Source organism: Belonocnema kinseyi, chromosome 2 (assembly GCF_010883055.1).
Source record: "Belonocnema kinseyi isolate 2016_QV_RU_SX_M_011 chromosome 2, B_treatae_v1, whole genome shotgun sequence".
Classification (NCBI taxonomy): domain Eukaryota; kingdom Metazoa; phylum Arthropoda; class Insecta; order Hymenoptera; family Cynipidae; genus Belonocnema; species Belonocnema kinseyi.
The window spans coordinates 14,343,082-14,355,680 of NC_046658.1; the positions used below are offsets into that span (position 1 = coordinate 14,343,082).

General features: G+C 31.3%; 1 protein-coding gene across 6 annotated transcripts in view; it reads right to left on the minus strand.

Moving 5' to 3' along the window:
• The window catches only part of LOC117183102 (membralin), a 429,991-nt gene extending 417,837 nt beyond the window's left edge, over positions 1 to 12,154 (minus strand). For all 6 annotated transcript variants that reach the window (XR_004468345.1, XM_033376274.1, XM_033376271.1 and 3 more), the window contains exon 1: positions 11,827 to 12,154. The gene's annotated coding sequence lies outside the window, so the exon portion shown is untranslated. The remainder of the gene's footprint in view (positions 1 to 11,826) is intronic.
• Between the last annotated feature and the right edge of the window lie 445 nt (positions 12,155 to 12,599).

Here is a 12,599-nt window from a genome sequence, read left to right on the forward strand (position 1 = left end):
CTTCCACATCGCAAACGAATCATCTTTTCGGCACTGCCAAGAGTGAAGTCAAACTAAGCACTCTCTGGAACACAGTGATGGGCTATGCAAAAGAAGCTGGTGATAATGAGATCTACTCGCAACTCGTCTTGAATAGAACGTCATGTCGACGAAGAGCGAACAAATTTCAGAAAGAAGAAAGTAAAATCTAATAAAATTCAACTTCCTGGATTACATAAAAACTCTGAAAAAGGGGAAATAAAACCTTAGGGATTTTATTTAATCGTAAAGTGAAGTATAACAGTAAAAAAGAGGATTTCGAAAACAACAAACTTTGCAAAAAAAAATCAATTGAAAATATTTTACTTCTTAGCGTGACAGCAACAGTATGGGTACCTTCTCACGGACCATGGATTCTAAATTAATCATGGAATTAATATTTCACATAGGACTCATTTCTAGTCACCTTTTTGGTTTATGGCAGACATTTCCAGCTGGGGGAACTTCCCGCCAGGAACACATGTTCAGCGTCCACCACTCTTTCGACTGGAGAGCAAGGGCGGTGGTAGACGCGCGCTAGATGCTATCCTCTCCGACGCAAGCAGCACTGCAGATACGAAATATCTGTGAGGGTGCTTAGGGCGACTAACTTTTCAATATGAAATTGTAATAGTGACTATGGTTTTAATTATTTTATTTCAGTATTTATATATTTATTTTCAATTAATGTAATTCAAAGGAGGATTGTGCAAAGTATTTATTTATTGCCCATTATTCAATATTTTAATATCACAGTTTTGGTTGACTGATACTTTTTCAATTCTTAGGGACGAAGTAGAAAAGGCACAGGAAGGTAAGTAACAAATATCATTGTGTGCCACTTTTTTTACTATCTCTGAGTTGAATTAAGACAGTGATAAAAATAAAATATCTATTCCAAAAATAAACTGATAATCCGTCCCCGAGATGTCGAGTTACTGAATGCAGATGAAAAAAGTTTGATAAGGAAAAATCACTTAGTTCCGAGAAAATAAAGTTTAAGTTTTAAGGTTAGAATTTAGGGGATTCTGAAAAGTGACTTAAAATCGTGTGAAGAATTAGAATTTTTATTTTCCTTGGTGACATGTGCCCAAGATATTCAGTTGGTCAATATATAGAAGAAAGTTTTATGAAAAAAAAGTTATTCATTTCCGAAACAGTCCATTTTCAATTAGACAGTGTAACAGACGATTTTTCGCTTATGCACTGTAAAAAAATTCTGTGTTATTTTACATCGTGATACGTTGGAAACTAATCAACCCATATAATATGCAGTGGCGTTACGAAACTTTGCGTGAATGAACGAGACTCTTGCGTAAAAAAACGAGCGACCCTGAAAAAAACACACTGCGTGTAAATTCACAGCCACGTGCGTGGTAAAACTTTGTGCTTGTCAATTAACAAGAAAAACATGAATTGTCCAAAGCAAAGCCAGTAATACTGCTTGTAGAAAACTTAATAATTTTTTATTATAAGTTAGGCGCTGACTAATATCACGAAATTTTCTGTGACTTTAGCCCTGAACGAGCTGGAAAAGGGGTTAGTCTTATGGAAGATTCCGTAAAGGTAGACAGTTCGTACAAGTTATTTAAAATAACATTATTTTCGCCATCAAAGAGACAGTCTCATACAATGAGGAATATCTCGTAAAAAAATGGAGGTAGAATAACCGAACACTCCTTTGTTTTCCGGCTTAGGCGCCTAGCCACCAGTGGCAATAACATACTGCATGTAATTCCGCTCTCTATCAATCACTTCTACATTCCGTCAATTTAAATCACACAGAAAAATTGTAAATACGCTGTTATTTTTAAATTCACAGTCTCATTTAAATGCAATGCTGTATGTATCTTTACAACTTATTAAATAGGTCAAATAGTTTCCAGTGTAGTAAGATGCAAGTTTACACATCAACTGTCAAATTATCGCGGTCGCGGTTTTATCACAATATTCCTTTCAGTTTAGTTACACCACAATGTTAATTAGTATTCATGTCTCGTCAATTTACTACTTTATTTACAGTCATGTTCTGAACGTCCAACAGGTTAAATTATGGTCGAATGTGATTTTCAACATAACATTTTTTACAGTGTAGGTAGTGATAAAGAATAAAATTTCCATTGTTTATTATTGAACCAAGAAGTTATTAAAATATGTGTCTTTTATATCATGAAAATATTTGTATCAAAACATTTTTTATTTTTAATTGACATGACAATGTAGCTTTAAAGTAATGATAAGATGAAAATATGATTTTAACCAAATTCTTTCTACACGACGTATATTTAACATTTTGTTGTATTCAGTTACCTCCTTTTACCTTCCCGCCCTCTATACGTCGAAAAAGCTGTTTAAAAATTGATATTATTACAAATCGCCCACTATGAAATAGCAATCACAATGCAGTTACAGTTTTTCATGTACCTGAAGTTCCGAAAGTTCAAATGAACGAAATATTTTTTCTTATTTATATTTTAACCATTAATATCGTTCCAACTGCTATTTTAAATATGCATTATAATTATGTTTCAATGACAAATCATTCCTAATAAAAATTAACAAACTTTGTAGCACTTTTTCTAGTTTACACAAAGTCATCAGCAAAATATTTACTGATGTATAAAAAAATATCCTGCCTCCAAATATTACCTGTCCTGATGATACACAGGTAGTTTGTACAGTGAAAACTGTAAGCGACTACCTAAACTGCGGTTCAAAGTCTTGAAACTTAAAGACTTCAGTAAATTTTTAATCTCAAACATATCAACGTAGTAGGCTCAAATTCACTTTCGAATATTATATATAATACATATAATATTTAGTGGAACATATCTGAATTTACTGATACTAAATAGGATTCAGATTTTATAATTATATTTCATTTATGTAACGTACTTTTCTAGCTTGTGCATGATATTAATAAAGTGTTATACTGCAAAAAGTATCACCCAAAATTTCTCTACACTATTACTATACTAAAATATTGAATAATGCACATTTTTACAACAAAGAAAAACTTTGTAAAATTCTCTTTTTAATTACATTTATTGTCAATAAATGTAACAATACTAAAATAAAATAATTAATACTCTAGTCACCATTACAAATTAATATTAAAAAGTTTGCACCAAGCACCCTGAGAGATATTTCGTATTTGCAAGAACTTCCCCTAGCTGGGAATGTCTGGTTTATGGCATATTTGATTAGTTGAGAAAAGTTACCCTAAATATTTACACTCAATTTGATCATGTGAACGAAAAAAATAAGTCATAATTTTAAGAATTTTTAGACACGAATCACACAATTGTAATTGTAAAATTTGATAATGAGTACAAGAAGAATAAATCATAATTTGAAGAATTTTCAGGCACGATTCGCAAAAGTGTAATTGTAAAATTTCATTGCGTGTACGAGAAGAATGAATCATAATTTTAAGCATTTGCAGGCACGATTCGCAAAGTTTAATCGCAAGATTGTAATTTCAACGGAACATGCGGAATTCAATAAATTATATCAGCTATATTTTTAAATAAGCGCGCCAACTATTTCACACCTCTGGCACTGGCGCTCGTACAGAGTGCCAGTTGTTCGGAAGTGGTGGGAGGCATGCTCCGCCCAGGTGCTGTCCTGTCTTAATATACTCGTGCTCCAACAGTCTTAATGATCTTTATCAGAATGCGTTATCAGTTCTGAATTTTGAGGACGCACGGTTGAATATTTTTCTCTAATTTTATGAATACGTCATCCACATAACCATATCTTAAAGCAAGCAGAGCCGGTTTTTCGATTTTTAATAAAATTCCTCCGGAATGATTCGGATTGGTTTGAAAGGAATCCCTATCTGATACTTTTACTAGGGATATTATAGAAAAACTGACTTATCTTGCTCCGAGATATGATTATGTGGATGACGTATGCTAAAAAGTAGATAACAAAATTAAACCGTGGGTCCTATAAATTCAGAATTGAATACTCCATTGATGCCCGAGGCGAAGGCGAGGAGCTGGGCACTGAGTATTCTGGAAGTCAGATAGCCGACTACTGCCGAACTACTTAACGAGACTAACAGACTACTACAAAGACCGCTGAAGCTACTACTCCGTGATCACTGTGACTATCCCTGATACTACTTGAAAATACTTTAAACTTTGGGAAATCCCACCGTGACCAAAGAACCGCCACTCGCCAAGGGCGACTGTCGTTTGTCTCTTTTCGACTGCAACATAAATAAGTGGGGATCAGAAAGAGAGTAATTCAATAGAGAATAATTGCGAAAATGATTGTTATTTCTATACAATTTCACTTAATTTTTTGAGAAAGAGTATAAGATTACATTCATATTAGGTAGAAAAATGCAGACGTTATATTCATAAAAATAGAAATAAAATGCAGATATTTTATTTTTAATTGAAAAGAACAGGTAACGTAAAAGTGTATAAACACTTTTACACGGCTCCATTGAGATGAATTCAACTCAAAGGTACGAAAACCATGAATGCTTCTCTTAATTTTGTATCTGGAAAGTCTTACGCTATTTTTTTTTATGAAATAAAAGCTTTCGCTGGAGCCGTATCTGAAGGAATTCTATTTTTAATTTATAAAAATCCAAATACCAAGTTTTTCTCGAAATGGAAGCAGGATGGGAAAAAAGTTATGAGATCATAATGGTTCATCGCATGTGCAGTAGCGCAAGGTCGACGTGTTGGGAGCACGTCTTATTTGTCGATGTGCACGATAAAATGTTTTGCCCACGATGTTACAGATGGCGTGCGCATAACCTTACCGATGCACAAATCTTAAGCTTTCTACCTCAAAATTGATGCTGAAGATACGTACTTTCGACCGAGGTATGAGGAAAAGTACTTTTACTATTCGTTGACTGTGTCATGAATTGCATAAAATAATATTTTTTTTACGAGTTACGAGGAAATTTTTTTAAAGCAATACACTTTTTGAAAGTACTAAGTATCCTAAAGAAAATAAGGTTTGACCATTCTTACGGCTTACAGGGGGAAACAATTGATAAAATAAACTACAGTGTAAATCCACAGAAGTTATGTATTCCCTAAAGATGTCCATCATTACTGCAAATATTAACCGATTTTCATTCATCTTTTTTTCACATTCTTGATATTATATTTATAAATTTATTATGCTAATTAAAATTAAATTAATCCATGATTTCGTAATGTCAGTTTTTTTAACTGACCGCAATCTCATAACAATGCACGGATCATTTTATCGTTAGATATATTCAAGGGTCCAGGTAGTTCTTTCAAATGTTTTAAAGGCTTTAAAATGTCCTTTCCGAAATTGAAATAGAAATACGATCATAAATAAAAAGCAGAGAGGCTGAAATTGAAATAGGAATTCGATCATAGATAAGAAGCAGAGGGGCTATGTCAATAGAGTAGCCGACACTCTAGGGTCCTTTGTTGACCTTTCAGATTAAAATTTAGAAGCAGATTTTTTTTAATTTAATAGTTAACAACCTAAAACATTATAATTCAGAATCTATGGGTTGCGGTGACTTCAGATATCTAACTTTTTTTTTAAATGCTTAAAATTGGAATTAACAGAACGTTTCTCGTAAATCGAATGAGATACGTAAAAAAAAAACATTTTTTAATTCAACTAGAAAATTGTATATTAGCATATAAGTTATAATTATAAATAAGTACAATGAGAAAATTCGTTAAATTAGAAAAAATGTTAATAATTTGAAGAGAAATTTAAAAAGGGAGAGTCGGATTAACGAACGCCAACTACTGTAAATAACTCTGCCTGTCCAGTACGTGACGAATACAAAAGGAACATTATATTACCGTCGCACCACTCTTAAAAGTACCACTAAAAGAACCTTGAAAAGGACCGAAATCTCTCAGACTATCTCTCAGACTAAATTGTTTCAAATCGACTCTAATCGCCGCGTAAAATCTAGAAAATATAGAATATAATGTAAGCGTTTTATTGACAAAATCGACTCTGTGTGCTATGAGATATGACTAAGTAAATGGCGTATAAAAGAAATTTGACCAAAATATTCAACCGTGCGGAGATGGGTGCCGAAAATTGGGAAATATATTGTGTAAATAAATTAACTAAAAATGCACGAAAAATAAGGGAAAGAGATTTCGGTCCTTTTCAAGGTCCTTTTGTGGTCCTTTTAAGAGTGTAACGACGATAATATAATGTTCCTTTTGTATTCGTCACGTACCGGGCAGGAATAGTTATTTACAGTAGTTGACCGTCCCTAATCCGACTCTCCCTTTTTAAATTTCTCTTCAAATCATTAACACTTTTTTTAAATTCAATGAATTTTCTCATTATACTTATTTATAATTATAACTTATATTTTATTTCACTTTCTAAAGTAAGTGAAATAAAACAGAAGGTGCACAAATCCATAATTCGCACGATTAAATTTATATTTATCCACAGGTTCGCGAATATTACATATGAGAGCACAATTTCGTAAAGTATCTTTGAATTTTTTAAAGCATAAAAAAGAATGCTTCTAATATATCCCTTTGCTATATGCCAGCATAAATAAACCGAGTACAAAAAAATCCATTTGGAGATAAACTAGATCAGAGTTAAGTAACTAATCATTTTCTTCGAATTGGCAATTATAACTGATGCAAGAACGTATCCTGATTAATTTATTCGATTAAAACAAATATATCGTAGCAAAAGATTGATTAATATATTTCCCCTAAACAGATTTTTATAAATCCAATACAAATTTGTCTAACTTATCATCAGACCAGCCATGTGCTCAAATCCATACATAATTTTTCAACTTATAACATTAATTTTAAATATTTTTAGATTTTCAGATCACTTTCGAGTGATTGAAACAATTCTCTTATTTCGATTTTACAATATTATAACAATAAAAACTAAATAATGAATCAACAATGTTTCCTAATGTTTTAAAAACATTGAAAGTTTTTCAAAAATGTGTAAAAAGACAATGAATTGAGAAATATTTAATATATTCTCGATCCATCCTCCCATCATTTAAAAATTTTTTGAATAACTGATAAAAATAAGTCATTCAAGTCCTAACAATTTGAGTCTTTAATATTTATGCGAAATAGTACATTAGAGTTTTGATTTTAAATTATTAGTAATGTAATTTGATCTCTTATACCTTTTTATATTCAAATTGCTGATTCCTTATTGTATAGAAAAATTATTATCAATTATTTATTTTAAAATTAAGCTAGAAGAAAGTTTTCTGATTTTATGTTTGAAATTTTGGCGTGATATTTACGTATTTCTAGAATTTATTTGCTACACAAGTGCCTGAGGAAATAAATGTGTTTTCACGTAGAAATGTATCATCATTATTCTCATTTTCATCGTCGCTCTTGTTCTTTTTTTTCTTCTTTTTTTTTTACTCATCGTATTCTTTTTTCTCAAACAGAAGGGGGGGGGGGGGGGGGGGGGGTGCCTGTTTGAAGTAGATGCGCCCGACCTGTTTCAAATAGGATTGGTGCCACTGCTTGCGAAGACCATCGATTAGCACTTTGCAAGGAGTGTGCTGGCATGTAAAGTTTGTTATCATTAAATTTATATTTTTGTATGATTTATTAATAATAACTTTTTTTTAAACATCATGTTTTTTTAAATAAATACATACCTTTGAAAAAATATGTTTTTTTTAACCTAAAATTTTCAACTTCAGTTTTCAAAAAAAATACCTTTTTTTAAACACGCGTAATCAACCTTGGGTTTTCTAAAAAGTATGCCTTGACTATATCCATTGGAATTTTTAGCTCTTAATATTGAAAATTACAAAAGTTATTGATTTTTAGTAAAAAAATGCAATTTTTTCGATATTTTTTTAGTTTTTAACCCATTTTTAGTCCCAAAACGAAGAAATTTCTCTCTTACGTTTGAGCTTGAATAATTTTATAAAAAAAGCAGAGAATTTATTGTAAAATACTCTTTTCTACTATTTTCGGGTATGCTCTACACGATGAAACATTTTAATTAACTGAAAATATTGATTTTCCATTAATAATTAACAAATTTAAAAAAATTCCTTTTTTTAAGCAATTTTTTTAAATCAAAAAATAGAAGGGAAAGGAATTTAATTACCGTCACAAATGTGCACAAAATGTTTGAACTTTTTAAACCCGTTGATTTTTTTTATCTACGATTTATTTAAACAAAATGGCGGCCAAAAAGGGTAACCAAAAATTTTTTATTTCGTTTTACCGATATTTTTGATGATTTTTCGGCTAAAATCATATGAATATTTAATTATTTCAGTACAAAAGTATTTGAATAGTTTATTTCGAAACGAAATAAAAATATTTAGTGTTAAATAGGTAAAATCATGATATTAAGATTATAAAAAATCATTTTATTGCTATTTTATGTCATTTTCACACCAAAATCCAATGCAGTGTCTGAAATATCGTTTTTTCCAACGATTAAGTGATTCACTGATATTATTTTTATAAAATTAAAAGTTCATGTTTTCTGTTATACAATTTTACATGACTGCTGTGTAACACTGAAGTTCAAGCATAATCATTGAAGTACAGTGGAACCGCGGTTATCTATTCTCTAACTTATATTCTCTCGCACTTCGGTGTTACACAGCACTCATGTAAAATTGTATATTAGTAAACATGAACTTTTAATTTTATAAAAATAATATCTGTGAATCACTCAATCGTTGGAAAAAACAATATTTCAGTCTCTGCATTGGATTTTGGTGTGAAAATGAAGTAAAATAACAATAAAATGATTTTTTATAATCTTAATATCATTATTTTACCTATTTAACACTAAAATAGCAATAAAACGATTTTTTATAATCTTAGTATCATGATTTCACCTATGTAACACTAAATATTTTAATTTTGTTTAAAATTACACTATTCAAAAACCTTTTTACTGAAATAATTAAATATTTATATGAATTGAGCGAAAAAATCGCCGAAAATATCGAAGAAAACGAAATTTAACATTTTTGGTTTCCGTTTTTTGGCCGCAATTTTTAAAAAAAAAACCGTAGATAAAAAAACTCGACGGACTTGAAAAGTTCATATATTTTCTGCACATTTAAGACGGTAAAAAAATGCCTTCCCTCTATATTTTTTTATTGAAAAAAAATTGCTTAAAAAAAGGTCATTTTCTTAATTTGTTAATTATTAATGGAAAATCGATATTTTCCGTTTTTTAAACCATTGCATCGTGTAGAGCATACCCGAAAATAGTATAAAAGAGCATTTGACAATTAATTCTTTGCCTTTTTTATAAAATTATTGAAGCTCAAACGTAAGAGAGAAATTCCTTCGTTTTGGGACTTAAGGCCGTGTGATGAGTAATAACAGCTAATCAAGTCAGTCCTAAGATCAATATTTTTCATCCATATCAAAAAATAAAAGTTTGAATAACGCTGAAATTTTGTTCGGGAAATGTTAATAAGTACTAAAGGATCGTTTGTGACCTTTCAAAGAGTTGGGGGAAGAAAAAAGTTTATTTATGAAAATAATGATTATCGACGGACACGTTTAGTCTTTACAGCAAAAGTTTGACTTCTAACTTTCTCTGTCGGTAATCATGCCATCTGTTTTACCCACAGACCAGTAGAAGTTCGAAACTGTCTACTCGCTGCGCTAGTGCTGCTGTGAAACAGCTGATACGTATGTCAGACACGTGCTATTTAATTATATAAATTTGTTTATTTGCATCAAAAGTGCAAACATTAGTTGTTGGATTATTTGTGTATAATGTTTGTGACCAATTTTGATTGTTTTGTCCCAATTTGCTGAAGATAAACCTTATAGTTAGCTATATTTATAGTTATGGTTAGTTATATTTTTAATTATCATATTCCCAGAACCCTAAATGAGCCCTAAACTATTATGTAAGGTGAATTCTCAGTAAAATCATTTTTATTACATTTTACAACAATCTGGAACCAACTTATTGTTAAGCTACTGCAAACACTACTTTTTACATTTATTTTTTATAACGATAAGGTGGCACAACACCATATATAACTAAAAAAAAGGCCAAAGGAAATATCGCGCGTCCTTCGGACGATGATTTTTCAGGAACCTTAAATGAGCCTGAAATTGTGCAAAAGAAAAGAAGAGAAAATATTTTTTCTGGCAAATTGGTTTGAACAATAATTGTTTAAACAATTTTTTGATTAATTGAAATATCATATTTATGGAGCCCTAAGTGATCCTTAACCTAGAATAAAGAAATAAATTTGTTTACTTTATTTTTACTAGAATTGTTTAAACAAAAATTATTTAAACAATTTTTTTCATTTTTCATTATCATATTCCTAAAGTCCTAAATGAGCCCTGCATTATTATATAAGGTGAATTTTCCGTGCAATCATTTTTATTACGTTTAACAGCATGTTCGGCCAGCTTAACCTTAAGCTAGCGCAAACACTATTTTTTACAAAAAATAAAAGAGCCCAAAATTTGGGCCCACGGGTCCAAATTAGCCCTTAACGAACCCTAAATTATGAAATAGGTTACATCTTTATACATTGATAGTGTTGTGCTAGCTTAACATACCTAAAACCATGGGGACATTTAAGGGTTAAGACTACGATATGGGCAGGTATAGGTCTATCTTAAACCTATGTTTTCTGCTCCCCAGAAGACTACGGTCTTTTTGTCCTTGTTCTGGAATGGGTGCAATTGCAGAGTAGGGGCGTTACCTGTTTTTTATTGGAAAAATAGTTTAAGCAAAAAAACTATAAGAATCTTTAATTCAATGAAAAATAAAGCAATTTGACCAAGCAGAAGTTTAAAATTATTGTTACTTCGTGTATTTGAGATATCATGGTAACAAAAGTACCAATAATTTTAAACTTTTGCGTTCATTCAATTAAAGATTCTAATAGTTTTTTGCGGAAAAAATTATTTTTCCAGCCAAAAAACCGGTGATAAATGACGTCCTTATTCTGCAATCTAACCCCGGAATGAACCTCAATAAATTAAACATATCTAGGTTTGTGAATTGATAACGAACATTAGAATATCTACAGTATTTTTCGAATATCGGTTAAATTATAGAATAGCTGGTACACCCCTTTATTTCCTGGAAATTTTGTTTTTTTTTCAAAAGCAAACTATTGGAAAATGAAATTCAAGTAAATTCGAAACGATTTGTTAAAAAAAAGCATTAAAATTATTGTTAATTGCATTATTATAACGTGTCAAATATGAGTTTACCAAAAATTGAAATTTGCCGCGTTTAACTTACCGTTTAAGTCCTTTTAGAACTCACAGCAAGGTAAAAAGTTATAAATAAGTGTAATTTGAACTTTTATTCACATATCTTCAATTTCTTATTTAAATAGTATGATATTGGAAAAAAATGTGTCCATGAAATAAAGGGTAGTACCAGCTATTCTATAATCTAAGCCGAATAGCTAAGACTGTAATGCAGGGGGTACTTTGAAGATCAAATTTCAAAATAGCCAATTCCAATTCTAGATTTCAAAATGCCCTATAAAAATCCATGGATTTCGATTGCCAAAATTTTTTTACAGTGGTATTTTTTTTAATTCCTCCCAATTAGTTTTTGTTTACTGAGATGAGATTCTTTTAATTTGTCGAGTAGCCTAAAATACAATAGATACAGATTTAGTTTCTAAACATAACCATTTCCTATGACAATTAGCAGAATGCGAAATGTTTTAGATCTGAAAAATGTGCAAAAAACTGATAGCAGATACATCATACAGCAAATCATTACGTAATTAATGCGCAGAAATGTGATAAATTATGTACGGCCAAATTTTTTAACACTCACTTATTTCATGACGCTGCAAGAGCTCACTGACGTTATTAGAATTGAAAATCGCGTCCACAGGCAAATTAAAAGATAGTATTCCAACATGATTTCTCCATGATTTAGCCTTTCATAATATGCATAATATTCTTTTTTCTCTTTTCAAAGAGATCACATCACAAAGTATACCTATATAACTACTCTTGTTAAGGCTTTAATAAACATATATTGCACAAACTACTTAACGCTCCGTCAAATTCTGTAAACAGTTAAAACACCTTTCATCAAAGATTTCACAGAATAAAAATGTCAAATGATATGTCAATACATAAGTTTGGATCAAACATGGAAAATAGACGTAAGACGACCAAACGGGTGTAAGCGAAAATAAGCATATTTTTTTCATGTAATAATAGTTCAAATTCGCCCCGAGTACGGCGCTAGTATTGTACATGTACATCATGGGCATAGAAAACATGGGACTAGGCCATTCCGTCCTAACCTTGGCGAGCGGGGTCGAATCCACGGGAGGTGGGAGAATTCCATGAGTGGAGAGAGCCGCCATCTTACGATGTGCCATTTGATTATGCCCACGAGCATTTTTGCCGACAAACTGTGCATGAAAATATAAACATGTTAACGCTGCCATGTTTGTCGCGGGACATCAAAAGGTGGCGGACCTCTCCCCTCATTGCATCACCCCGCAATGGCATGCCAAGTCTCTTGTTTCCTATGTCTATGGTACAGACATAGATGATAGGATGAGGTTAGTAATGGGACTGACAACGTTCTGA